Raw genomic sequence first — 27,809 nt, forward strand, 5'->3', positions numbered from 1 at the left:
GTCTATTGGACGCTGGCAGCGTCCGGTCGTCCGTGTGTGCTTACTGTACTCGACCGAACGCTGAGGCTCAGCGTCCGGTTAGCTTCTAACAGGCGCGTCCGGTCGGCCCTGGAGGCTTACTGGACTCGACCGAACATAGTGGCTAAGCGTCCGGTCATCTTGTCAGAGAGCCATTGGAGGCAACGGTAGGACACATGGCAGTCAGACAGCTACTGGACACGTCCGGTATAGCGACCGGACACGTCCGGTATTCGCGTCCGGTGCGTCCGATGCAGCGTCCGGTGCTGCATCCGGTCGACTCGACAAACGCCCAGTGAAGGGGTAACGGCTAGTTTAGCCCTTGGGGCTATAAATAGAAGTGGCCTTCGGCCATGGCTGGTGCTGAGCACCTTGGGGGACTTTGTGTCCATGCTTGAGAGTGCTTAGGAGCCCTCCATCTCACACATACTTGATAGTGATCATCCGATTGTGTGAGTGAGCGATTCTAGTGCGATTGCATCGTGAGGTTGCATCAAGTGGCACTAGGTGATCGAGTTGCAAGCCGGTAGTGATTGTTACTCTTGGAGGTTGCCACCTCCTAGACGGCTTGGTGGTGGTCTTCGTTGAAGCCCGCAAGAAGCTTGTGCGGCACTCCAGAGAAGAGCTTGTGAGGGGCATTGTGCTCGCCCCACGGGAGTCGCGAAGAGCAACTTTAGTAAAGCGTGTCATTGAGTTACCCTCACCTTTGGGGTAGGTTCTTGCGGCGCCCGATGTGTGGGCTTGGCGGGTGATGCCAATTAGCCGCCGAACCACCAAGTGAGCGGTCGACACAATGGGGACTAGCGTGTTGGCAAACACATGAACCTCAGGAGAAAAATCATCGTGTCAACCATGTTCTTCCCGTTGGTTTGCATCCCCGTTACACAAGCTTGCGATTACTTTCATATATATTGAGCTTGTGTTGTTGCTTTTGTAATTAGTTAGCTTGTGTAGCTTGCTAGTTACCTTCTTGCTTGTGTAGCATAGAAGTAGCTCCCTTTGCGTGGCTAATTTGGTTTGTGTAACCTTGTTAGTCACATTGCTTAGTTTGTGTAGCTAAGTAATTGCGCTCTTTAATTTGGCATTGGTTGCCTTGTTATTGAGCATTGCTAAGTGAGCTTAATTGGCTTTGTGCTTTTGCTTACTAGCATATGTATGAGCTCCCTTGTTGCTTAAAGTACTAGTGGCATAGGTTGTGTGACCTTGCTCCTAGAATTGTTTAGGTGAGCTCTAGCTAGCCCGGCACCTCTGTTGCTTGATTAGTATCTTTGCAAGGTGCTAGTGAACATAGATAGAGGGGTGTAGTCTTAGCTAGACCGATAGTTTTAATTCCGCACTTGTTTCGGTTAGCCAACGTGATTAAGTTTTAAAAAGGACTATTCACCCCCCTCTAGTCATCATCTCGACCTTTTCAATTGGTATCAGAGCTAGGTCTCTCATTTGTGGTCTTCACCAACCCAAGAGGATGGTGGCTTATGGGCTAGATGTTGATTGTCCACACATTTTTGATGGCACACACTTTACACAATGGAAAAATTGGATGATATGCAATTTTAAGTTTATTTGCCCTCAAATGTGGTGGATGGTAGATGTAGGCTTTTCTCACGTGTTGGATGAAGATAATCTAACTCAAGCACAAGAGAAATGCCTAGATCTCGACATCCAAGCTATTAACATCATGTATAGATCTTTGCATGATTGTATATTTGGAGAGATCATTGACATGAAGAGCGCTCATGAGATTTAGAGTTATCTCAATGAGAAATATGGGACGGTCTCCGATGATGATGATGAGCCCAAGATGGAGGGACATGAGTGTGTTGAGCATAACCACAATTTGGTGATTGTGGAAGATTGCTCCACCTCATGGTCAAGTGAAGATGATAATGATCATATCACAAGATCACTTGACAAGATTGATGATGATGCCACAAGTGATGCCAATGATATGCTACTCCATGCACACTTGATGGTGATAATGATGGATCATGCTCGGGCTATGAGAGTGATGTTTCTTCAAGCTCTCCAACTACATCACATTGCTTCATGTCACAAGGTGACACTAAGGTATCTAATGCAAATGGGATTGATCTTGATTCATATGAGGAGCTTCTAGATAGATATTGTCGCATGATCAAAGCTTTAGAAAAAGAGATGGCTAAAACCGAGAAATTGAAAAATGAAAACTCTTTTCTAAAGAACACATGTGAACAACAAAAGCATCTACTTTATGTTACTACTTGTTCACATGAGGAGCTAAAATTGGCTCATGAGGAACTTAGTATTGCTCATGATAACTTGGTACAAGACCATGCTTTTCTCACTAAGGAGATTTCTAATGGAAAACTAAAACTAGTGAGAGCTCATCACATGGGTCAATTGATCAATCACATATTATTGCTAACCCTTGTGATGTAGGCAAGAAGCATGTATCCACCTCTAGTGATGATTTATTAGAAATGCCATGTTCTTCATAAATAGATGCTTGTTCTACTTCTATGTCTTGTGAGACTAACATTTTGAAGGATAACATTGAGCTTAAAAGTGAAGTGAAGAAATTGAGCAACAAGTTAGAGAGGTGCTACAACTCAAAAGTCACCTTTGAGCACATGTTGAAGACTCAAAGAAACTATGGTGACAAGTGTGGCCTTGGCTTCAAGAAGAAGATGACAAAGGGCGAAAGAAAGAGAGAAAGAAAGATGAAGAAGCTATAACAAAGAAAGCTCTCTCATACCATGTGCTACCGGTGTCATAAAGCGGGACACCTTGCAAATGGTTGCCCTAACTTTGAGAAGCTCAAGAAGATAAAAGAAGAAGAGAGGCTCAAGCATGTCAAGTGCTTCAAGTGCCGCACTTGGGGTCATCTTACCTCAATGTGCCCAACCAAGCAATTAGTGAAGTAACAAGTGAAGCCTCAACCAAAGCCACAAGTTGAGCAAGAGAAGACACCCCAAGAGCAAATCAAGATCAACCATGAAGATGGTGGTGATTTGATGATAAAGAAGAAGAAAACAAGAAGGGGTGGAAAGGCAAGGCATCCAATGCAAACTCAAGATGCCAAGATGATGAGCAAGAATGAAGATGAGAAGAAAGATTATGCTCACATCAAATGCTTCAAGTGTGAAAGTACGAGACACTTTGCCTCTAAGTGTCCTACCAAGCTTGAGAAGAAGGCTCAAGCAATCCATGAGAGGCAAGGCAATGAGAAGCACCACATGAGCAAAGAAGAGAAGGCTCAAGCAAAGAGAAAGTGCTACTCATGCCAGGAAAGGGGACACATGGCACATTCATGTCCCTTAGGTAAAATTTCTAAGCCTATTTCAATTAATGATCATGATATGCTTAGAAAGGATGGTGATGGTACCTCTATGGTTGCTATTGCAAAACATCCCGCTACTCATACTAAGGCATCGCCTAAGTATGTTGCTCCTAACTTGAGAGGACCCAAAATTGTTTGGGTACCATCAAAAAGTGGATGAATGTGTGTAGGTACCATCGGCATTGGAGACTTGATTCAATTGATCTCACATTTTTCATCATATGTTGAATCAAGTTATGAAGCTTAATGCACATCCGAACCCAATGCCAAGAGAAAATTGAGTGAAGTCCAAGTGCTATCAACATACAAGTGCTATAATTCAAGTTGTTGGTGATTTATTGGATTATTTGATGGCTTGCAAATATTTGAGTTGAAGCTTGCTAATTGGATGATCATGAGCCAACCAAGGTATATCTTTTGTTGATCATTTCATTTGGGTGCATATGAGTTGATTGAGTTGGATAAATATGCAAAGTTGCTCGCTATAAGTTGATTGAATGGATAATTGATTAGTAATCAAGTTTGGATTGATTTGTGTTGGATAAATTTATAAGATGACATTTAGTAAGTGGATTGAATGGATTTATGTCTTATGGAAGTATTCAAACAAGTTAGTTTCAAGTTTGATTCACATTTGATGGAGTATAGCTCAATTGTTGAAATCTGTCCTATAATTGAGAATCTGAGCTAGCTGTGATCTTAGCCATGTTTGAGTAAACCAAACTTATTGGATTGGCATAAAAATTGGTGTACATGCTCTAGACTTATGGTATAAGATGCTGTACAATTTTCATGAGAATTGGATAAGAAATGTTTCAGTTTTGGAGTAGATCCTGTCAGCTATATTGCAGCTGTTTTCAGCATATAGCAGTGGTGGAAGAATTGAAATCTGGTAGCAATCTAGAAGTCATATGAAGCTCAAATTTTTACAGCTACTAGATAACTTAGTAAAAAACATCTCCACCAAATTTCGTGGTATTTGGATTTGTACTTTGGGAGATATGCTTATTTCTTTGAAGGGTACAAAATCTGTTAAAAAAGTGACAAATGTTGGATTGATCTAGAGTCACTTTGATTGAAAGGTCCTCAAGATAGAAACATGTTTAATAAGTAATTGAGGCACCTAAGTTTGGTTTTGAGATGATCTATAAGCATGACAAGAAAAGAATACAAGGCCATTTGATTGTGGAGTGCACTTTGCACACATTTGATACTCCAGATGAAGATCAAGATCAAACTCAAGTTGAAGATATAGTTTAAGTTCTAGATATGATTGGAGATCATTTGGTAGAAATAAAAGGACTTAAACAAGTAGAAATAAAAGGACTTAAAGAAGGAATCAAGGTCACTCATCAAGTTAAGTCCATCACTTGGATCAATCAAATCAAGTCATTTCAAGTGAGTATCAAGAATAATTCTTGGAGAGAGGTCACTTCTCCCTAGTGTAGGGGCTTGCCGCCTATGTGTAGGTGAACCAAGTGTGGTACTTGGAAGGCTAACATGGAAGTGGTGATCCAAGGAACATTTGAGATGCTTAGTTGAAGCAATCAAAAGGGTTGATCAAGAAAAGCAAGCAACACCCAAAAGAGAGCTAGACATGATATTTCAAGTGGTATTCTCAAATTGATACTCTCATGCAAGCAAAGATCAAAAGATAAAGCAAGCCAACCACAACAAGAAAGTGCACTTGATCATAAGTGGTATTCATTTCATATGGGTGAAGAATGAAATTCAACATGGTATCTATTGGTCTTCACCAAGCTTATAATTGGACTTCACATTGCTATTGGAGTAATGAATTGGAATCTATGTGACTATCCTCTACTCCAACATAGCAAAGGTATCATTGTAATGTGCATGATCATTTCATCCCTTACTAGTATGCGGTTAGTGCATATAGTACATGCTTCATAGGATCATGCATAACAAATGAAATGCTTAAATTCATAGCCTACCACTATTGTTTGAATGATTACTTGATCTAGTGGTTAGTACATGAATTTGTTCATGAGCTAGTGAACCCAAGTACTTGACTCAATTTGGATTGCTAACAAGTGACAAGTACAACATTGGCAAGATAACCCTTACAAGAGGTGTGAAGAAGCTTTTCATTGGTTCAAACCGGACTTGGAAGCTTAGGCAAATCAATTTAGTTCAAGTCAAATCATAGAAGCTCATGATAGTGATAAGAGTACAAGCACAAGACAACAATGCAAATGGATATCTAGTTTGTTTGTTTCAAATAGTATCTAGACTCAAGTATTTCATCAAGAATCTACAAGTTATGTATAGATCAACTCACAAGTGATATCCTATAAGTGGTACTCATGAAGATAGCAAATGTTCAAGAAGTGGGTTTTATTGATAAATCCAACAAGTGGTTCCATACTAGAAGATTCTTTCAAGTGATATCACATCTACACATAATATCAATCATGCAAGAAAATGGTTCCACAAGTGATCCTCAACTTTAAGTGATCATCAAATGAAGAATGCATCCCTCAACTACAAAAGCTCAAGTGTATCAATTGGATGACCCATGCTATCACAAAGGGGAGTTGTCACACAAATTGATAACAAGATCAAAGAATCTAAGTGTGGTATCTCAAGAAGCCCTACACAAGATACAAGTGGTACAAGTTACAAGTGGTCTCTACAAATGGTGTCATTCCAACAATCAAGTGATGTCCATCAAAAATACAAGACTCAAGCCTCAACCATCTACCCCAAAAAGCATACCCTTGCATCAATGAGAAACTCACCTTTTATGAAAATTGATGACAAAGGGGGAGAGATTGTACAAAGATATGAAAGCTTTTATAAGGGGGAGAGATAAATTGTGTAAGGGGAGAGATAAGATATGAAAGCTTAAGAGGTCGGACATGGACATGGACAAAGAGGGAGCAACATTGAAGAAAAGAGATGGATCAAAATTTCTTGGACAAGAGAAGCACACAAGTAGGGGGAGCAAGCTCATGAACGTTGATTGATTGCATTTGATATGTGCATATTCATGTGCTTGCTTGCATTGCATAAGCTTTCAAATTCAATATGCATGCTTGTGTGGTGTATGCTAGTTGTTGAACTTGAATGATGATTTGATAACTAGCATGCATAGGATGATAGCTAGACACTTGGTATGTTTTTCAAGTAATGCTAGTACCTTGCTTTTAATGTTGATCTCACAAGGTATCTGGTGCTTTTATTGCCAAGTGATATCTAGCTAACCATGGTGCTAAGGATGGACTTCAAGGTGCAACTCCGATTGGTACACGCTTCAAAGATTTATTCTATACACCTTAGCATCATTTTGTAGTAATTACTCTCCCACAATTTTAATCTATGCATATGTGCGACCTTCAAATCAAACACTCTAGCACATATGTAGGGGGAGCTAATACTACTATTTTGGGTTTGTGGTACTTGTCCAAAATCATTTTCACATGGTAAAATTGCTTGGGCAAGCAACATGAATCCAAAAGAGCTTAATTTCCATATCTTTGTAGAGTTGTCATCAATTACCAAAAAGGGGGAGATTGAAAGGTCATTGTGTGGTTTTGGTAATTGAGTGACAACCTAGGTGGACTAATTGTGTTTATGTGAGATACACAGGTAATTAGTCCACAGGTACATGTGTGTGAGCAACATATGCCATGAAGGTGAAAATGGCTTGGAGATGTTGCAAAGCTCACACATGTGATGATGAAGGAGCTCATTGCACATGAGACATGACATTGAGTCATGTGATCAAGGTGGAGAAGATCAAGACAAGACTTGGCTTGATGGACCGGTTGCAAGCGTGAAGGGCAAGTCAAAGGCTTTGGAGTGATGGACCGCGTGGCGGTGAAGCTTGTGCAAGACTTGGCGCTGATGGACGATGGCAATGGTGAAGAGCAAGTGAAGTCAAGATCGATGAACCAATATGATCACGTGATGATATGAAGTGGATCATATCATTGTTGATCATGTTGGTGCATGTGTTGCATCAACATTGGAGGAGATGGAATGGAATGCGCAAGGCAGAGGTATAACCTAGGGCATTTCATTTCACCGGTCATAGGTGTGTAGAGAAGTTTATGACCGGGTTTAGGATAGATGGCCGTACTATCAAGAGGGGCAAACTTGTTTGCATATTGGTCATCTAGTGCCACTTGAGTGATCTAACTTTGCATCATCGCTAGGATCGCGTGGCGTGGCAAGTTGAGTGGCTAACACCCTTGAAAATGTTTGTGAAAATATGCTAACACATGTGCACAAGGTGATACACTTGGTGGTTGGCACATTTGAGCAAGGGTGAAGAAGATAGAGTCGAATAGGAGTTAGTCGCGCTAGTTACAGAGTGACCGGACACGTCTGGTATGGTGACCGGACACGTCCGGTATTTGGCGACGTACTCAGCGATCGGACGCGTCCAGTCGCCACACCGGACACCGGACGCGTCCAGTGTGAATCAAAAAAAGCAGTGTTCGGCAGTGCAGTCGATCGGACGCTGGCAGTGTCCGGTTCGGTGTGATCGGACGTGTCTGGTCGTCCGTGGGTATGGTAGAACTGCCCAAAATAGCATACTTACGGAGGCGCTCATCTTCCACCAGACACTAAGCACCCCGAGGGCAACTATAGCCAGCGGTGTCCGTCGGGCACACCCCGAGGGAGAAACTGAAAGATCCACATTTTTCCCAAGGATCCAATAATGAGAACGAGTTACAACACAAGTCCATTTCATACATTAGAGTTTCTTAAAAAGTACATTATTACAGTACCAAATACAGAGTGCGGAACGATAAACAGCGGAATATTAAAAGATAACATCTAATGATAAGATAACGAGAATTTCGTCTGAGCCCACCAGAAGAATCCTCCACACAAGGTACTCCTCAAGCATCACCTGCAACAGGGGTAAATAAACCCTGAGTACACAATGTACTCGCAAGACTTATCCGACCAGTGGGAATACTTTCCTGACTCCAAGGAATATGCTAGGCTTTATGGTTGTTGGTTTTCTTTTAGCAAAAAGCAATACTAATAGTGAGTCCTTATTGATACATTATTATCATCAGCCGTATTAAGTTTTCATCTAGGCAATCTATATAAGCACATGTTCTACTTTCAAGCAAGAGTTGAGCAATCGATACTGTTCCTTCTCCCCTTTTCCACTTCCAGTTCTTACTACGGTGCTAAACTACAAGCCATACCGGATAACCCGGCGATTCGCGAATCAATGTGCCCAGCTGGGTGCCCCGAAGACACATGCCCCACTTGTACCCCAGGCACAAGCAGGACTAACCCACCACTCTCCTGTCCCGGGTGTCTAGGTCCCCGTCCAAACTTGGACTCCAAGCCCCCGCCCCTGGGTCTCGGACTCAGTGCGGTGCAAGGACCTCCACCACCTCCTCTTCCCATCAGTCGGTCCGGAAAGAGCCGGATCCGCGACAAGAGAGTAGCAAGTCTTCCCTATGCCCATACCCAAGTATGTGCTCGGGACAATAGTCTGTGACTTGCCAAGAGTCATATGCAACGACCGGTCCTTAATCGACATAGACAGGGAAAAAGTGTAACCGGGCTATGCCCTGTTGGCCGCAGGACACAACCCCTCACACCCACCAGTACCAAATCCATATCCCTGCCCGGTCACCATTTTCCTTTCCATTATTTCATCATGATATCATAGTTTAATCACCTATTTGCGAGTAACGGCAGGTTACTCATGCTACCAACATCCTGAGCATAGCAGCTACTTGACCTATACTGGTAGGACTCATGGTGGATATATTTATGCATGTAGTTTCTATAAAATGCCTGTAACGTAAATGCATATTATATAAATATATTCAGTGATCATTTAACAATAGGGGTTATGCACCGGGGCTTGCCTTGGGCAGGTGCCGGGTCAGCATGGTCAGTACCAACAGGCTCCTGGACTTCCTCCTGTGTGAAGAGCTCCTCCTCATACTCCTCGATCACCTCATCGTACTCTAGCTCATAGACGGGTACAAAGTCTACCTGTTCGTGATCTACATGAAATGATGATGCAAAGATTAACACTACGGCAACAGCAACTCTCAATGCAAAAGTACCTCTATTAAACTACTAAGTGAGATCTACCCACTAAAGTCTAAGCTACGTACCAGCACCACTAACAAGTATGAACGTGACATACATTCTTACGGCGACTACAAATATTCCTACTCCTAATGCCAATTTACGATACATACCTTACAGCAAGGATAATAACTACGCTATTAAGCAACTCGCTCTACGGCTACCAATTTTACAGCAAGTACATAATATCCTAGTGAACATACTATAAAATTTCTAAAGCCAAAACTATTACCGATTTGCCACAAGAATTCCTACGATCATTAATCTACATAATTTATGAGCCTATAATCATAATAGCTAGCTATGAACTAACTACACTAACAGATAGATGGTATTTTTGCGATCCTAACAAACTTAGTTTCACTATTTCTGGACAATCATGTAATTTACTACGATTTATCGAAGTTGGATTCATAACAGAAAATAAATAAACATTTCTATTCTCAGGAAATAAGGAAAACTGAATTCTCCTTCGTCGGCCCACAACGCGCGGCTCGGCCCAGCGCGCCATCCCGCCCACGCGGCCCACGCGGATGCGCGGCCCAGACGTCTAATGGCCCACAACGGGGAAAGCCTGCGTGCGTCGGCAAATATGCACGGACACCCCCGACGTACTCGGTAATCTCCGCAAGCACCAGAGCACTATTTCCTCAGTCTATTGTTTTACATCTGCACCCTCCCCTTTCTATGTCTTCACCGTGACTACGTCCCTAGCCCCCAGGGCGCGCACCGGTGCGACAGCGCGGGCACCGAGCTACCACGCCGGCCTCACCCAAACCTCTACTGCCTACCTAAGGGGTCGATAGGTACCTTAACGACAAGTAGAAGCTACTGGAGGTGACACGACGAGCAGAGGTGCAGTCACGAACTCCCTCCCCGGCGGTGGCCCTTGACCTGCAAAGGCGGGCACGTTCCCGTAAGCAACAATGGAGGCAAAGCCAGCACATGAGCCAGTGAGCACCAGGGAGTACTCATGGATACCTTCGCATTGATGGTTCGGTCAGAGGTGGTCTGAGCAGGGCTGGCCACGTGCGCTCGCGGCGGTGCGGTGGTGCCCGACGGTGGCACGACCGCCGCGGTGGTGGCTGGCCTACTGCGAAGCTACGGCTGTGGTGCGTGGGGTGCTCAGGAGGGTACAACGAGGCTATGGGTGCACTGAATCGTTACGAGAGGCACTACGTGGCTGGCTTGCCATCGAGGAGTGCCAGCGCGGTCTTATGGACCCAGTGGCGCGGGATTATGAAATCACGGCCCTGTGCAATGGCAAACACCGCAAGGTGGGGATGGGACGTAGCCAGATGCCTAACGAAACCGAGCCTAAGACGAATTGGAGTCTACTGCTATGGTTAAGGCGAATTGAAGAGAATCGCCTTGGCGGCCAAGGAGACAGCAGAGACAGGGGAGGTCATGGCGTGGCTTGGCTCAGACCTACGATGGTCGTCAATGCAATTACTAGCATGCACAACCATGGGGAGCAGCAGGGCATGGCTCCAGGCGCCAGTCAGCATGGCATGGCAGCAAGCCGACAAGGCAACGGCACGGCGACACAGTGGGCAGCATCCGACAAGGGACACAACACGAGTGCAACGCGAGGTGACGGCGGGTAGACTGTCGTCCAACGCACAAGCAGCCAAAGCGATGTCAACGGCATAGAACTGATGTGGCGACGAGCGGCGTGTAGCGTGGGCCCGACGCGCTCCTGGCCAAAGCAGCGCAGAGCACGACATGCGCGTCGCATCTCGGCAGCAAGGAGACATGGCCTATGCCTAGGCGCACAGGGCGAGCCAGCCGTGGCGGCAGGCGAGCAGCAGTGGGGCCATGGCCGCAGGCGAGCAGCAGTGGGGCAGTGCCCGCAGGCGAGCAGCAATAGGGCAGGTAGCCAGGACACGCAGTCCGTGCGTGTGCACGGCGCAGTGGGGCATAGCCGGGCGCAGCAGTGGGTGCTGGCAAGCCAGCAGCGAGTGGTGACCGCGCCCAGGGCTAAGCCAGGTGTCATGCATGCTTTTTAAAGCAGTGAGAAACCTTGTACGCAATGCTCCAATCGCTAAACTAATTGCTCGATGCACAAGAAGGTTCATCAAGCTATCGACCGCAGTCATTACATTGCACTACTTCTTAAGCCAATCGTTCCACAGAGTTTGCCAAAAGTGGCATCATCGGCTACTTCCGACACTTACGCGAACGACGTTGAAACGAACGATTCCGCGTCGAAATCCAAACCTAGCCTACTCGAGGTACTAGCCAGCTATCCTTGTTCGACCACACCTAGTTTTATCGCTGTTAGCTAAACGTTCTTTAGCCCTTTTAGATTCCAGAACAATGCGATTACACAGTATTATATGAATGTAACCACGGACTCATGTTTCGTACAAATGTTTCAAGTGCCGAACATCGAGGTATACTTTATGTCAAACACATATGCACATAATTCTAGATGCTTAAGGAATGTTTAAGCAAAACATTACAATGTAACACCAGGGTGTTACAAATCTACCCTCCTAAAACAAAATCTCGACCCGAGATTTCATGTGCCTAGTGTGAGAAAGAGGTAGGGAGTACATTTGGTGCAATAACTAACTATCCGACCTAGAGAGAAGATGGGGGTAATTCTTTAATATGTAGCTCTCTTGCTCCTAGGTGGCTTCGTCTTCTGAATGATTTTGCCATTGCACCTTGTAAAACTTAATCACCCTGTTCCTGGTCACTCTCTCCTTCTCATCCAAGATTTTTATAGGATGCTCCACATAAGATAGATTCGGTTGGAGCGGAAGTCCTTCTATTTCCACAGATTCTTCAGGAACTCGTAGGCATTTCTTCAATTGCGAGACGTGAAATACATTGTGAACCGCCGAGAGAATTTTAGGGAGTTGGAGACGATAAGCAATGGGACCACACTGCTGCAACACCTTGTATGGACCCACATACCGAGGGGCTAACTTGCCATGGACACCAAACCAATGTACCCCTCTCATAGGAGATACCTTGAGATACACACAATCCCTAGCTACAAATTCCAAAGGCCTTCTTCGCTTGTCTGCGTAAGCTTTCTGCCGACTCTGAGCTGCCTTCAAGTGTTCACGAATTATATTTACTTTCTCTCGAGCTTCCTTTATGAAATTAGGCCTGAAGTACCCACGGTCTCCTACTTCAACCTAGTTTAGTGGCATCCTACACTTCTACCCATATAAAGCTTCAAATGGTGCCATGCGGATACTCTCTTGATAGCTGTTATTGTATGAAAATTCTGCCAGCTTCAAACATTGATCCCACTTCTTAGGAAAAGAGATGGTGCAAGCCCGCAGCATATCCTCGAGCACCTGGTTCACCCTTTCAGTTTGACCATCAGTTTGTGGGTGGTATGCCGAGCTTCTGAGAAGACGAGTACCCAGACACTCTTGGAGTTTCTCCCAGAAACGAGAGACAAAAACTGACCCTCTATCAGAGATGATGGTGAGAGGAACTCCATGTAGGGTCACAATCCGATCAAAGTATAACTCCGCATACTTCTTGGCAGTGTATCTAGTATCCACTAGAAGGAAGTGGGTAGACTTGGTGAGATGGTCCACAATGACCCAAATAGAATCAAAACCCATGGAGGTGCGGGGTAGACCCACAATAAAATCTAGGGAAATATCCTCCCATTTCCAAACAGGAATGGGCAAAGGCTACAGATATCTCAGAGCATGCATATGATATGCCTTGACTCTACCGCAAGTGTCACACTCCGCAACAAACTGGGTGATATCTTGCTTCATGTAGGACCACCAGTACAGTTGGCGCAGATCATGGTACATCTTGTTGCTACCTGGGTGGATAGATAGCTTTGAATGAAAGGCTTCTTGCAAAATCTTCCTTCTTAGCTCTTCATTGGATGGGACCTCTAGTCTATCGTTGTATCTCATGACTCCTTGCTCATCAATGCTAAAATGAGGTCCACGCCCTTCAGCCAGCAACTTCCTGATGTGCGGAATCTCTTTAGAGTCTTCTTTCTATTCCCAAATAATTTGCTCCAGCAACTCTGAGGTCAATGCAATCTGAGCTAGCACCTCTGTGTGGTGGAGTGATAAGGGTATTTCCTCAACTTGATGCGACCTATGACTCAAAGCATCAGCTACCACATTGGCTTTTCCTAGATGATAATGGACTTCCAAATTATAATCCTTGATCAACTCTAACCATCTCCTTTGCCTCATGTTCAACTCCGACTGAGTGAAAATATACTTAAGGCTCTTGTGGTCAGTGAAGATATGCACTTTGTTGCCCAACAGATAATGCCTCCAAATCTTCAGAGAGTGAACTACCACAGCTAGCTCTAAATCATGAGTGGGGTAGTTCACCTCGTGCTTCTTCAGTTGGCGTGAAGCATAAGCTATCATACGCCCATCTTGCATAAGCACACATCCCAATCCCATCTTCGAGGCATCACAGTAAAAATCAAAGGGCCTCTCAATATCTGGTTGGGCCAACACAGGAGCAGTGGTCAGAAAATTCTTTAGGGACTGAAAAGCTTCTTCACAAGCTGGACTCCAAACAAACTTAGCTTCTTTCTGGAGCAGCTTGGTCATGGGCTGGGCTATCTTAGAGAAATTAGGGATGAAACACTGATAGTATCTAGCTAGCCCAAGGAACTGACGGATCTGGTGCACAGACCTAGGAGACTTCCAATCTAATACATCTTGCACCTTGCTGGGATCTACAGAAACGCCCTCAGGTGTCAACACATGTCCCAAAAACTGCACTCGATCTAACCAAAACTCGCACTTGCTGAATTTAGCATATAGCTGGTGCTCCCTTAGTCGAGTTAGGACTATCTAGAGGTGACAGGCATGCTCTTCATCATTCTTGGAATAGATCAAGATGTCATCAATGAAAACCACCACAAACTTATCCAACTCCGGCATGAAGACTGAGCTCATCAGGTACATGAAGAAGGCCAGGGCATTGGTGAGACCGAAAGACATCACCAGGTACTCATACAACCCATACCTAGTAGAGAAAGCTGTCTTTGGTATATCCTGTGGCCTGATCTTGATCTGATGGTAGCCCAATCGGAGATCTATCTTCGAGAACACCTTGGCACCAGCTAACTGATCAAACAAAGTATCTATGCAGGGCAAAGGATACATGTTCTTAACTGTTACCGCATTGAGGGGGCGGTAATCCACACACATCCGCAGAGTACCATCCTTCTTCTTCACAAAAATAGCTAGGCAACCCCATGGTGAAGAACTTGGGCGGATGAAACCCTTGTCCATCAACTCCTCCAGTTGCTTCTTCATTTCTGCTAGTTCTCTTGGAGCCATGCAGTACGGACATCTAGAGATAGGAGCAGTACTAGGCTCAAGCTCAATGGAGAATTCTACCTCATGGTCCGGTGGCAATCCAGGAAGATCTTTAGGGAAAACATCTGGGAACTCACATACGACTGGAATGGAGGTAAGATCAGGAATGGCTTCAGCATGGGCAGCAACAGGTAAGACTAGTTTTGAGGGTATGATGAGAGACATCCTATCCTCAGAAGAAGGAAGCTGTAACTCTACACTTCTTCTCTTCATATCCAATACCACCCCATACACCCACAACCAGTTCATTCCAAGAATAGCATCAATGCCTTGCCCAGGCATTATCATGAACTGTAGACGGTAAGTGTAGGTGGCTAATACCAAACTTACTATATCCATGCGGGTATTGATGAACATCTGAGAACCCACAGTATGGATCTTATAGGCATACGGTATAGCCAATAGTGATAAGTTGTGCCGCTCTACAAACCCCATGCTCATAAAGGAATGCGATGCACCAGAATCAAACAACACCAAAGCTGGATGGGATTCGATGGTAAACATACCAGCCATAACTGTCTCCTACTGAGCATCCATGAAGTGCACCTGACCAGATCTGCTGGGCACCTTCCTCTTGATGATAGTCCTCTTAATAAGCCTAGAATTTGCAGACGGCTGAGACGACTGAGTTGCCTGCTGCTGTGGACACTCCCTGGCATAGTGGCCATCCTTGCCACACTTGAAACAAGCACCAGGCTTGTTCCCAAATCCTTGAAGAGGTGGGACCTGCTGTCCCTGAGTCTGCTGAGGCTGCACCTATTGCGGAGGTGCCTTGTACTGAGTAGAGGAAGTCTGTGACGTCTGCTGGGGTGACCAGAATGGAGGTCCGCCGGATGGTTGATAGGACCCCCGCCTCACAATTTGCACCTTCTACGTATGAGGGTGGCTGGAGGATCTAGCTGCCACCCGCTTCCTCTTCCAATTTGCCTGCGATGCCCACTAAAAACCCTTAAGAGCAATAGCGGCGTTCATGAGAACCCCAAAGTTCTGATAGTTCCCTAGATATAGCTTCTCCTGAAGTGAAGGAGTGAGACCACGAAAGAAGCGGTCCCTCTTCTTGTCGTCCATGTCCACCTGACTACTAGCATACTGAGCCAAGTGGTTAAACTGGGTCACATACTCCATTATCGTCCTGCTTCCCTAGCGCAGCTCTAGGAACTCGATCACCTTATGGTTGATAACACCAGCAGGTATGAAGAACTCGCAGAAGGTGGTGGAGAACTCCTGCCATGTTGCCAGATGATCCGGCAGCTCCGTGGCCTGGAAAGTCTCCCACCAGGCACCTGCGGACCCCAAAAGCTGCTGGGACGCAAAGTGCACCTTCTGCTCGCTGGCCACTCCGAGCAGCTAAAACTTCTGCTCTAGCGTGCGAAGCCAGTGCTTCGCCTCCAAAGGCTCGTCCGATGGTGTGAACGTGGGTGGGTCTTGAGGAAGTCCTGGTAAGAGGACTGTCCCTCAGGACAACGAGCGCCACCCCCATTCCCACCATTGCCCCCGGGGCCTCCACGGGCAAGGCCCGCGATGGCCTGTGCCATAATCTCCATGGCACGAGCTATCTCCTGATGAGCAGTGGCTGACTCCCAACGAGCAGCCAACAACTCCACCATGATCTCCGAAGGGGGACATCGGGGGAGGCGGTGGCGGTGGTGGGAAAGGATGAGGAACCAAGGGTGGAACCTCCTGAGCTCCCTCGTTGCCATGCTTGAAGGCCCGAGCACTGTCACCATGGCCCTCATTGGCCACTCCTGAACTTGTGCTCCCACGTCCGGACCTCAGATTCATCTGTAAGAGAGACGAACCATCCATTAGGACACCTTCTCGATCAGAATCCAGGGATTAAAGAGATGATAGCACATTTATTAAAGCATTCATTTAGTTAGTCCTACCAATTTACTACTTTCATTATACGTGAAGGGGGATTTATAGTTCAAGTAAGATGCTATTATATGATGCATGCTTCGACCTATGTGTTCACTCAAGTCGGAATATAGCGGCATTCATAAAATTTTTCGGCACATCGTACACTCACTTTCCGTATTCTAAACGATTTCTTACGCAACATAAGTCAGTGTACCTGCAGAAAATTGATTAGATAAAACCAGTGCCGCTATCCTAGATATACCATATAGCTAGGGCTTATACTTATATAACTTAACTTAATCGCGTCCTACTTTTCGCAAAACTTTTGTTGGTCAATTTTTTAGTTTTATAAAAGAGTGAGGAACTCGTGACCATTATTGGCTCTGGTACCAACTGTGGCAGAACCGCCTGAAATAGCGTACTTACGGAGGCGCTCGTCTTCCACCAGACACTAAGCACCCCGAGAGCAACTACAGCGAGCGGTGTGCGTCGGGCACACCCCGAGGGAGAACCTGAAAGATCCACATATTTCCCAAGGATCCAATAATGAGAACGAGTTACAACATAAGTCCATTTCATACATTAGAGTTTCTTAAAAAGTACATTATTACAATACCAAATACAGAGTGCGGAACGATAAACAGCGGAATATTAAAAGATAACATCTAACGATAAGATAACGAGTATTTCATCTGAGCCCACCAGAAGAATCCTCCACACAAGGTACTCCTCAAGCATCACCTGCAACAGGGGTAAATAAACCCTAAGTACACAATGTACTTACAAGACTTATCCGACCAGTGGGAATACTTTCCTGACTCCAAGGAATATGCTAGGCTTTATGGTTGTTGGTTTTCTTTTAGCAAAAAGCAATACTAATAGTGAGTCCTTATTGATACATTATTATCATCAGCCGTATTAAGTTTTCATCTAGGCAATCTATATAAGCACCTGTTCTACTTTCAAGCAAGAGTTGAGCAATCGACACTGTTCCTTCTCCCCTTTTCCACTTCCAGTTCTTACTACGGTGCTAAACCGCAGACAAGCCGTACCGGATAACTTGGCGATTCACGAATCAATGTGCCCAGCTGGGTGCCCCAAAGACACACGCCCCGCTTGTACCCTAGGCACAAGCAGGACTAACCCACCACTCTCCTGTCCTGGGTGTCTAGGTCCCCGTCCAAACTTAGACTCCAAGCCCCCACCCCTGAGTCCCGGACTCAGTGCGGTGCAAGGACCTCCACCACCTCCTCTTCCCATCAGTCGGTCCAGAAAGAGCCGGATCCATGATAAGAGAGCAGCAAGTCTTCCCTACGCCCATACCCAAGTATGTGCTCGGGACAATAGTCTGTGACTTGCCTAGAGTCATATGCAACGATCGGACCTTAATCGACACAGACAGGGAAAAAGTGTACCCGGGCTATGCCCTGTTGGCCGTAGGACACAACCCCTCACACCCACCAGTACCAAATCCATATCCCTGCCCGGTCACCATTTTCCTTTCCATTATTTCATCATGATATCATAGTTTAATCACCTATTTGTGAGTAACGGCAAGTTACTCACCAGGTTACTCACGCTACCGACATCCTGAGCATAGCAGCTACTCGACCTGTACTAGTAGGACTCATGGTGGATATATTTATGCATGTAGTTTCCATAAAATGTATGTAACGTAAATGCATATTATATAAATATATTCAGTGATCATTTAAAAATAGGGGTTATACACCGGGGCTTGCCTTGGGCAGGGCCGGGTCAGCAAGGTCAGTACCAACAGGCTTCTGGACTCCCTCCTGTGTGAAGAGCTCCTTCTCGTACTCCTCGATCACCTCGTCGTACTCCGGCTCGCAGACGGGTACAAAGTCTACCTGTTCGTGATCTACATGAAATGATGATGCAATGATTAACACTACGGCAACAGTAACTCTCAATGCAAAAGTACCTCTATTAAACTACTAATTGAGATCTACCCACTAAAGTCTAAGCTACGTACCAGCACCACTAACAAGTATGAACATGACATACATTCTTATGGCGACTACGAATATTCCTACTCCTAATGCCAATTTACGATACATACCTTATAGCAAGGATAATAACAACGCTATTAAGCAACTCGCTCTACGGTTACCAATTTTACAGCAAGTACATAATATCCTAGTGAACACACTGTAAAATTTCTAAAGCTAAAACTATTACCTTTTTGCCACAAGAATTCCTACGAACATTAATCTACATAATGCTAAGTCTTCTAATTAGAATTTATGAGCCTATAATCATAATAGCTAGCTGTGAACTAACTACACTAACAGATAGACGGTATTTTTGCGATCCTAATAAACTTAGTTTCACTATTTTTGGACAATCATGCAATTTACTATGATTTATCAAAGTTGGATTCATAACAGAAAATAAATAAACATTTCTATTCTCAGGAAATAAGGAAAACCGAATTCTCCTTCGTCGGCCCACAACACGCGGCTCGGCCCAGCGCGCCATCTCGCTCGCGCGCGACAGCATGGCCACCATGCGGCCCACGCGGAGGCATGGCCCAGACGTCCAACGGCCCATGACAGGGAAAGCCTACGCACGTCGGCAAATATGCACGGACACCCCCGACGTACTCGGTAATCTCCACGAGCACCGGAGCACTATTTCCTTAGTCTACCATTTTACATCTGCACCCTCCCCTTTCTACGTCTTCACTGTGACTACATCCCTAGCCCCTAGGGCACACACCGACGCGACGGCGCGGGCACCGAGCTACCACGCCGGCCTCACCCAAACCTCTACTGCCTACCTAAGGGGTCGATAGGTACCTTGACGACAAGTAGAAGCTACTAGAGGCTACACGGTGAGCAGAGGCGCAGTCACGAACTCCCTCCCCGGTGGTGGCCCTTGACCTACAAAGGCGGGCGCATTCCCATAAGCAACAACGGAGGCAAAGCCAGCACATGAGCCAGCGAGCACCAGGGAGTACTCACGGATACCTTTGCGTTGACGGTTCAGTCGGAGGTGGTCTGAGCAGGGCTGGCCACGTGCACTTACGACGGTGCGGTGGTGCCCGACGGTGGCACGACCGCCGTGGTGGTGGCTGGCCTGCTATGAAGCTACGGCTGTGGTGCACGGGGTGCTCAAGAGGGTACGGTGAGGCGTGGGTGCACTGAATCGTTATGAGAGGCACTGTGTGGCTGGTTTGCCGTCGAGGAGTGCCAGCACGGTCTTATGGACCCGGTGGCGCGGGATTATGAAATCACGGCCCTGTGCAACGGCAAACACCGCAAGGTGGGGACGGGACACAGCCAGATGCCTAACGAAGCCGAACCTAAGACGAATTGGAGTCTACTGCTACGGTTAAGGCAAATTGAAGAGAATCGCCTCAGCGGCCGCGAAGATAGGGGAGGTCATGGCGCGGCTTGGCTTGGACCTGCGGTGGTCATCAATGCAATTTCTGGCATGCACAACCATGGGGATCAGTAGGGCGTGGCTCCAGGCGCCAGTCAGCATGGCATGGTAGCAAGCCGACGAGGCAATGGCACGGCGACGCGGTGGGCAGCATTCGATAAGGGACACAGCATGAGTGCGATGCGAGGTGACGGTGGGCAGACTGTCGTCCAATGCACAAGCAGCCAAAGCGATGTCAACGGCGCAGAACTAGCGTGGCGATGAGCGGCGTGTAGCACGGGCCCGGCGTGCTCCCGGCCAAAGCAGCACAAAGCAGGATGTGCGCGTTGCGTCCCGGCGGCAAGGAGACATGGCCTGTGCCTTGGCGCGCAGGGCTCGCCAGCCATGGTGGCAGGCGAGCAGCAGCGGGGCCATGGCCGCAGGCGAGCAGCAGCGGGGCAGTGCCCGTAGGCGAGCAGCAGCGGGGCAGGCGGCCAGGACGCGCAAGCCGTGCGCATGCACGGTGCAGTGGGGCGTAGCCGGGCGTGGCAGTGGGCGCTGGCAAGCCAGCAGCTGGTGGTGACCGCGCCCAGGGCTAAGCCAGGTGTCATGCACGCTTTTTAAAGCAGTGAGAAACCTTGTACGCAATGCTCCAATCGCTAAACTAATTGCTTGATGCACAAGAAGGTTCATCAAGCTATCAACCGCAGTCATTACATTGCACTACTTCTTAAGCCAATCGTTCCACAGAGTTTGCCAAAAGTGGCATCGTGGGCCACTTCCGACACTTACGCGAACGACATTGAAATGAACGATTCCGCGTCGGAATCCAAACCCAGCCTACTCGAGGTACTAGCCAGCTATCCTTGTCCGACCACACCTAGTTTTATCGCCGTTATCTAAACGTTCTTTAGCCCTTTTAGATTCCAGAACAATGCGATTACACAGTATTATATGAATGTAACCACGGATTCATGTTTCGTACGAATGTTTCAAGTGCCGAACATCGAGGTATACTTTATGTCAAACACATATGCACATAATTCCAGATGCTTACGGAATGTTTAAGTAAAACATTACAATGTAACCTAGGGTGTTACAGTGGGTGCTTACTATACTCGACCGGACGCTGAGGCTCAACGTCCGGTCAGCTTCTAACAGACGTGTCCGGTCGGCCCTGGAGGCTTACTGGACTCGATCAGACACAGCAGCTGAGCATCCGGTCATCTTGTCAGAGAGCCGTTGCAGGCAACGGTAGGACACGTGGTGGTCAGATAGCTACCGGACACGTCCGGTATAGCAACCAGACACATCCGGTATTCGCGTCCGATGCGTCCGGTGCTGCGTCCGGTTGACCCGACAAACGCCCAATGAAGGGGTAATGGCTAGTTTAGCCCTTGGGGCTATAAATAGAAGTGGCCTTTGGCCATGGCTGGTGCTGAGCACCTTGGGGGTCTTTGTATCCATGCTTGAGAGTGCTTAGGAGCCCTCCATCTCACACATACTTGATAGTGATCATCTGATTGTATGAGTGAGCGATTCTAGTGCGATTGCATCATGAGGTTGTATCGAGTGGCACTAGGTGATCAAGTTGCAAGCTGGTGGTGCTTGTTACTCTTGGAGGTTGCCACCTCCTAGACGGCTTGGTGGTGGTCTCCGTCAAAGCCTGCAAGAAGCTTGTGCGGCGCTCCGGAGAAGAGCTTGTGAGGGGCATTGTGCTCGCCCCGTGGGAGTCGTGAAGAGCAACTTTAGTAAAGCATGTCATTGAGCTACCCTCACCTTCGGAGTAGGTTCTTGTGGTGCCCGACGTGCGGGCTTGGTGGGTGATGCCAATTAGCCGCTGAACCACCAAGTGAGCGGTCGACACAACGGGGACTAGTGTGTTGGCAAACACGTGAACCTCGGGAGAAAAATCATCATGTCAACCTTATTCTTCCCGTTGGTTTGCATCCCCGTTACACAAGCTTGCGATTACTTTCATATATATTCAGCCTGTGTTGTTGCTTTTGTAATTAGTTAGCTTGTGTAGCTTGCTAGTTACCTTCTTGCTTGTGTAGCATAGAAGTAGCTCCCTTTGCGTGGCTAATTTGGTTTGTGTAGCCTTGTTAGTCACATTGCTTAGTTTATGTAGCTAAGTAATTGCGCTCTCTAATTTGGCATTGGTTGCCTTGTTATTGAGCATTGCTAAGTGAGCTTAATTGGCTTTGTGCTTTTGCTTACTAGCATATGTATGAGCTCCCTTGTTGCTTAAAGTACTAGTGGCATAGGTTGTGTGACTTTGCTCCTAGAATTGTTTAGGTGAGCTCTAGCTAGCCCGGCACCTCTGTTGCTTGATTAGTATCTTTGCAAGGTGCTAGTGAACATAGATAGAGGGGTGTAGTCTTGGCTAGACCGATAGTTTTAATTCCGCACTTGTTTCGGTTAGCCAATGTGATTAAGTTTTAAAAAGGACTATTCACCCCCCCTCTAGTTGCCATCTCGACCCTTTCACCATGGCAAGCCCCGGTGCATAACCCTTATTTTAAATAATTACTAGAAATATATATATGATGTGCAATTATGTTATAGGATTTATATAGAAACTACATGTATAGATATACCTACATATGAGTCCTACTAGCTTAGGTCGAGTAGCTGCTATGTTTAGGTTTTTTGGTAGTGTGAGTAACCTGCCGTTACTCACAATAGGTGATTATTGTTATCACTCTCATGATAAAATGGTGAAAAGAGATGGAGACCGTGCAGGGATATGGCACGGGTATTGGTGGGTGTAAGAGGTTGTGTTCCACGGCCAACGGGGCATAGCTTGGTTACACTATTTTCTCTGTCTGTGTCGGTTAAGGACCGGCCGTTGCATTTGATTCTAGTCATGTCACAGACTTATTATTCTGAGCACATACTTGTTTATGAGAGCAAGGAAGGCTCATTGCTCTCTTGTTGGGGGTTCCGGCTCTTTCTGAACCGACTGATTGGAGGCGGGGATGGTGGAGGTCTAAGTACCACAATGAGTCCGGGACTCAGGTGTGGGGGCTTAGAGTCCAAGTTTGAACGGGGACCTAGACCCCTTGATAGGAGAGTGATAGGTTGGTCCTACTTGTGCCTAGGTACAAGCGGAGCATGTGTTTCGGGGTACCCTACTAGGCACATTGATTCACGAGTCGCCAGGTAATCCGGTACAACGTGTCTACTATCTAGCACCGTAGTAAGAACTGGAAGATAAAAGATGGTGAAATGGATCTATTTGCTCAACTCTTACTTGAAAGTAGAACAGGTGCTTACCTATAATGGTTAGATAATGAACTAATCAGGACTGCTAATAAGAAACATACATAAGGCTTATCGCAAACCATAAAGCTTATCATATCCTTTGGTTAGATAATGAACTAATTAGGACTACTAGTATTGCTTTACACAAAAAGGAAACCCAATAAACTATAAAGCTTATCATATCCTTTGGAGTCAAAAAATTATTCCCACTAGTCGGGTAAGTCTTGCGAGTACATTATGTACTCAGGGTTTATTTACCCCTGTTGCAGGTGCAGCTTGAAGAGTAGCTGTTGTGTGGAGGATTCTTCTGGTGGGCATAGACAGATCCTTGTACTCTACCGTTAGATGTTTATTGTAATTCCGCTGTTTAAATTCCGCACTCTGAACTTAGTATTGTAATAATGTATTTCTAAGAACTCTGGTTGTATAAAATGGACTAAACATTGTAAACTCGTTCTCATTATTGGATCCTGGAGGAAAAACGTGGATTATTCGAGTTCTTTCTTGGGGTGTGCTCGACGGAATCTGTCCGATGTAGCTTGCTTTCGGAATGGTTAGTGTCTGGTGGAAGACGAGCGTCTCCAAAAACGTGCTATTTCGGGTGGTTTTACCACAACTGCGTGCCCGCTTCAGACCTCATTTGCCAAGGCAGAGAATCAGTGAGACCAAGGGCTGTTTGGTTATGGGCTGGACCAGGGGCAGAGCTAGGATTTAAACATAGAGGGACCGATCAAGCCGACAACAATCATACATGATGAAAAATATATGAAGAGAGTGAAGATAATAACCAAATAAGTGTTTATTATATGATACAAAGTAAGCTAAAAATTAAAAAACACTAAATATTATAAAGAAAATGGGAAGAAAATGGAATTACACCTTTGATGTCCAACCTCAACTCGGCCAATCTAATTCTTGTGTAAAAAAAGAATCGCAGTAAGAATAAAAACAAAGGAGGTGATATGAGAAGATAAAAGGAAGACTAATCCTAAATAAAATAAATGACGTTAGAGATAAACGCAGAGGAATAATAAACAAGCAAAACACTAACCATATATATATATATATATATATATATATGAACTACTTCCTCTGTTCTAAAATTTTAAGTCATTTTAACTTTTTTGGTTCATTCATTTTGCTATATATCTAGACATATTATTATATCTAGATGCATAGCAAAGTGGATATATTAAAAAAGTCAAAACGACTTATAATTTAGAACAGAGGGAGTAACTAATGATGGGTGTACTTCAGGGACCACGGATAGGTAATAATCACAACAAGAACAAGAACAAAATAGATAGAAAAGATAATAAAAAAAGACTAATTCTAGATTATATAGATACTACTAGATTAACACGGAGAAAGAGTAAACAATTTTAACATGAATTAGTATAATTAACTAGTTAATTATTATAGATTACCTAGCTAATAGAGAGGGTATTATGGGGGCACTAGACTGTTGAGGGGTGCCAGGCCCCCTTAGCCCCTCGCTCCCTCCGCCACTAGGCCAGGCCTCACACTGCCATGCCTCAAGTACGACGGTGGCGTAGCTGTGGGGCTGAAAAGCAATGCCATACAGCATGTTTGGCTGGGGCTGAAACGATCGTATACGTATGATCGTGGATTATTACTGCTGACTGGTTTGGTGTGAGAGAAAAATACTATTCTAGCTAAAAATTTATGATCGTTTACGACCAAGCAAACATGGCGTAGTCTATGGCAAAACGAGACCGTTTTCCCTATGATTGGCTAAACTTTTCATGAACCAAACACGAACTATATTTATGTGGCCTCACTACAATTGTGGCGTAGCAAACCGTGGCAAGCATCCAAACACCCTGAGCCAAAACCTTCATCAGCGAGGGAAGTCGAACTATGCTGGCGAAATCGCCGCCGTGTCATAAAGAGGACTGAACTAAAAAAACAAGCTATAGCAGATCCTTTTAAATCTGTTTTCTCTATTTTTTCCCAATTAAGAAAACTATCTCCTGAATCCCTCAAAGAAAGAAAAGAGCAAATCACCCTTTTTCCCTCTCGGAGCCATGCATCGAGCAGTGTTGGCGGAGTAGGTGCTGAGTCGTCAGGCACTGGGGCCACGCCGGATAGAGGAATGAACGTCGTCAAGCCAACCATGTCGGGACGGGGAATGAGCGCCGCGGAGGGGAGGGAACGAGTGCCGCTGAGTTGGGGCGCATCGGGCTAGAAGAGCAGGCGCTGCGTCCCTAAGCCGCACTACCATGCCGTATCGTGTGGGCTGGGATGAAAACGGATCGGATACGAACGGATATCGTTGATACCATATTTGTTTTCATATTTCTGCTCGGATTCGGATTCGAACACGGATAGCTTATCGGATTCATATACGAATACGGATTATCTCGGTTATAGATATGAATAGTGAGTATCGAATACGGTATGAATCGAATTCGGAGAACGTCGAATACAAATATCTTTTCGGATATTAAGTAAAAGCAACGTATATATATCATAGAGGTGCCCAAACCATTAAACCACTCCATGAGTCTATAATCCATCTAGATTAAGCCTGTGGCGGAGATGTGATGTGTTGGTAGGCTTTGTACTAGTTTATTGTACGTACATAAACATACGTACTGTAGTACTTTATGCTTTGAGTTTATAATACACAAATGTATTTTTAACAAATAAATGTGGATGAAATCAGTTTGGGCTCAACGTAGAACTACCAGGGCAAGGCCTCCCCATCTGCCCATGCGCTGCACTTCCTTCGCTACTCCACATACTTAAACGGATAGTATCCGGACGGATATATCCATTTTTTTACTCGGATTATCCGTATCCACCGGATACCGACGATATCATATTTGTATTTGATATCCGTGTAAACTATCCATTTAAGTATCCGTATCCGGGAAAAATTCCGGATATCCACATAATTATCCATTTAAGTGTTCATATTTGTTCGGTCGAACGGACGGTCGGATAAATATCCGTACCATTTTCATCCATACGTGTGGGGGAAGCTCTGTACTGCTGTTCCGCGAGAAACCAGTCCAAGAGAAGGGAATGGGAGGAGAGAGAGAGGTGAGGAAATAGAAATTCTTTCTAACCCATTGACATGTGGGCCTATATGTAAAGGGTATAGAACATTCTCAATCTGCTACTTCATCCATTCCAAATTAAAAGACATTTTAGCTTTTCTAGCTACATATATTTGCTATATATTTAGATATACTCTATGTCTAGACATAAAGTAAAAGTAATATATCTAAAAAGATAAAATATCTTATAATTTAGAAAGGAGGGAGTACAACACGTACAAGTCCATTGTCTTTTTTAATTTTGTTTTCGCAATCTCCTATTTGATTAAAAGAGGCGAACACATCTAGAGACCAACTCCATAAATATCCAGATGGCCTCCATGCAAATGTCTATCTCTAAAAATCGTTTACAGAGATGGTTGTCTTAGCACCTGTCTATGTTAATCATCAATTTACAGAGGCTGCCTCCTTAGGATGCCCATCTCTGTAAATCAATCTTTAGCAAGGTTTGAATCTCCGGCTATAGCTGCCACTATCTCCAACTATAGCTGTTTGAGAAGGATTTATCTATTTTTCGATATACAATTTAGCTGTTAGCTGTCGTTGTAGCCCGCTATAGCTGACTATTTGCTATTCGGAAGATAGATTGCTAAATGCCTTAGACGACTATTTAAGACACTAATTTTTATAGGCAGACATTTTAAGATACTCAGCCTTTAGGAATCTCTATTAACAGAGGCGGCCATTCTAAACGTCCATCTCTAAAATTGATTAAACGAGTCGGGCGTCTTAAAAGGCCTGCCTTTAGAATAGTTGTATTAAAAAATAATTCATAATTTTTATGAACTCGGTTGAAGATGAAATTTATATTAAAATTGTAGCCCTCGACGTGATCTACAAAGTCTCCATGTAATCTACAACTTTATAGTTTATAAGTTTTTTATTTGAAACTTTAGAATCCCAAAATCCTATCTTAAATTTTTGGATTTTAAAATTTAAAACTTTCAAACGACATCGGATGTTGTCATGGTATATACTAAAGTTGTAGTTATCAGTACAATCTACAACTTTGTAGTTGAAATATTTTTATTTGAAGCTGTTTAAAGTTCTTAATATGTTTTTTAAGTTCTTGGATTTTGGAATTCAAAATTTAGAATTTCCAAACCACCTTGAATGTTTATAGGGTTAATATCAAAGTTTTAGTGGCCTACCCAATCTACAAGTTTGTTGTTGATAATTTTTTGATTTTAAATTGTTTAGAGGCTCAAATATTTGTCTTAATTTCACATGTTTTGAGATTCATTTTTTTTAAAAGTTTTCAAACAATTTTAGATGAAAACACACCCTTAATCAAAATTGTTGAGCACGACGGGACTTAAAATTTTGTAGTTGAAATAAAGATGCATTATACCTGCTATCGGAGCATCTTCAAGAGTATCCTAATTTTTTCTCCCAAAAAGTCCATGTTTTCTAACTCCCAAAAAATGTATT

The sequence above is a fragment of the Miscanthus floridulus genome, chromosome 19, assembly GCF_019320115.1.
Source record: "Miscanthus floridulus cultivar M001 chromosome 19, ASM1932011v1, whole genome shotgun sequence".
Classification (NCBI taxonomy): Eukaryota; Viridiplantae; Streptophyta; class Magnoliopsida; order Poales; family Poaceae; genus Miscanthus; species Miscanthus floridulus.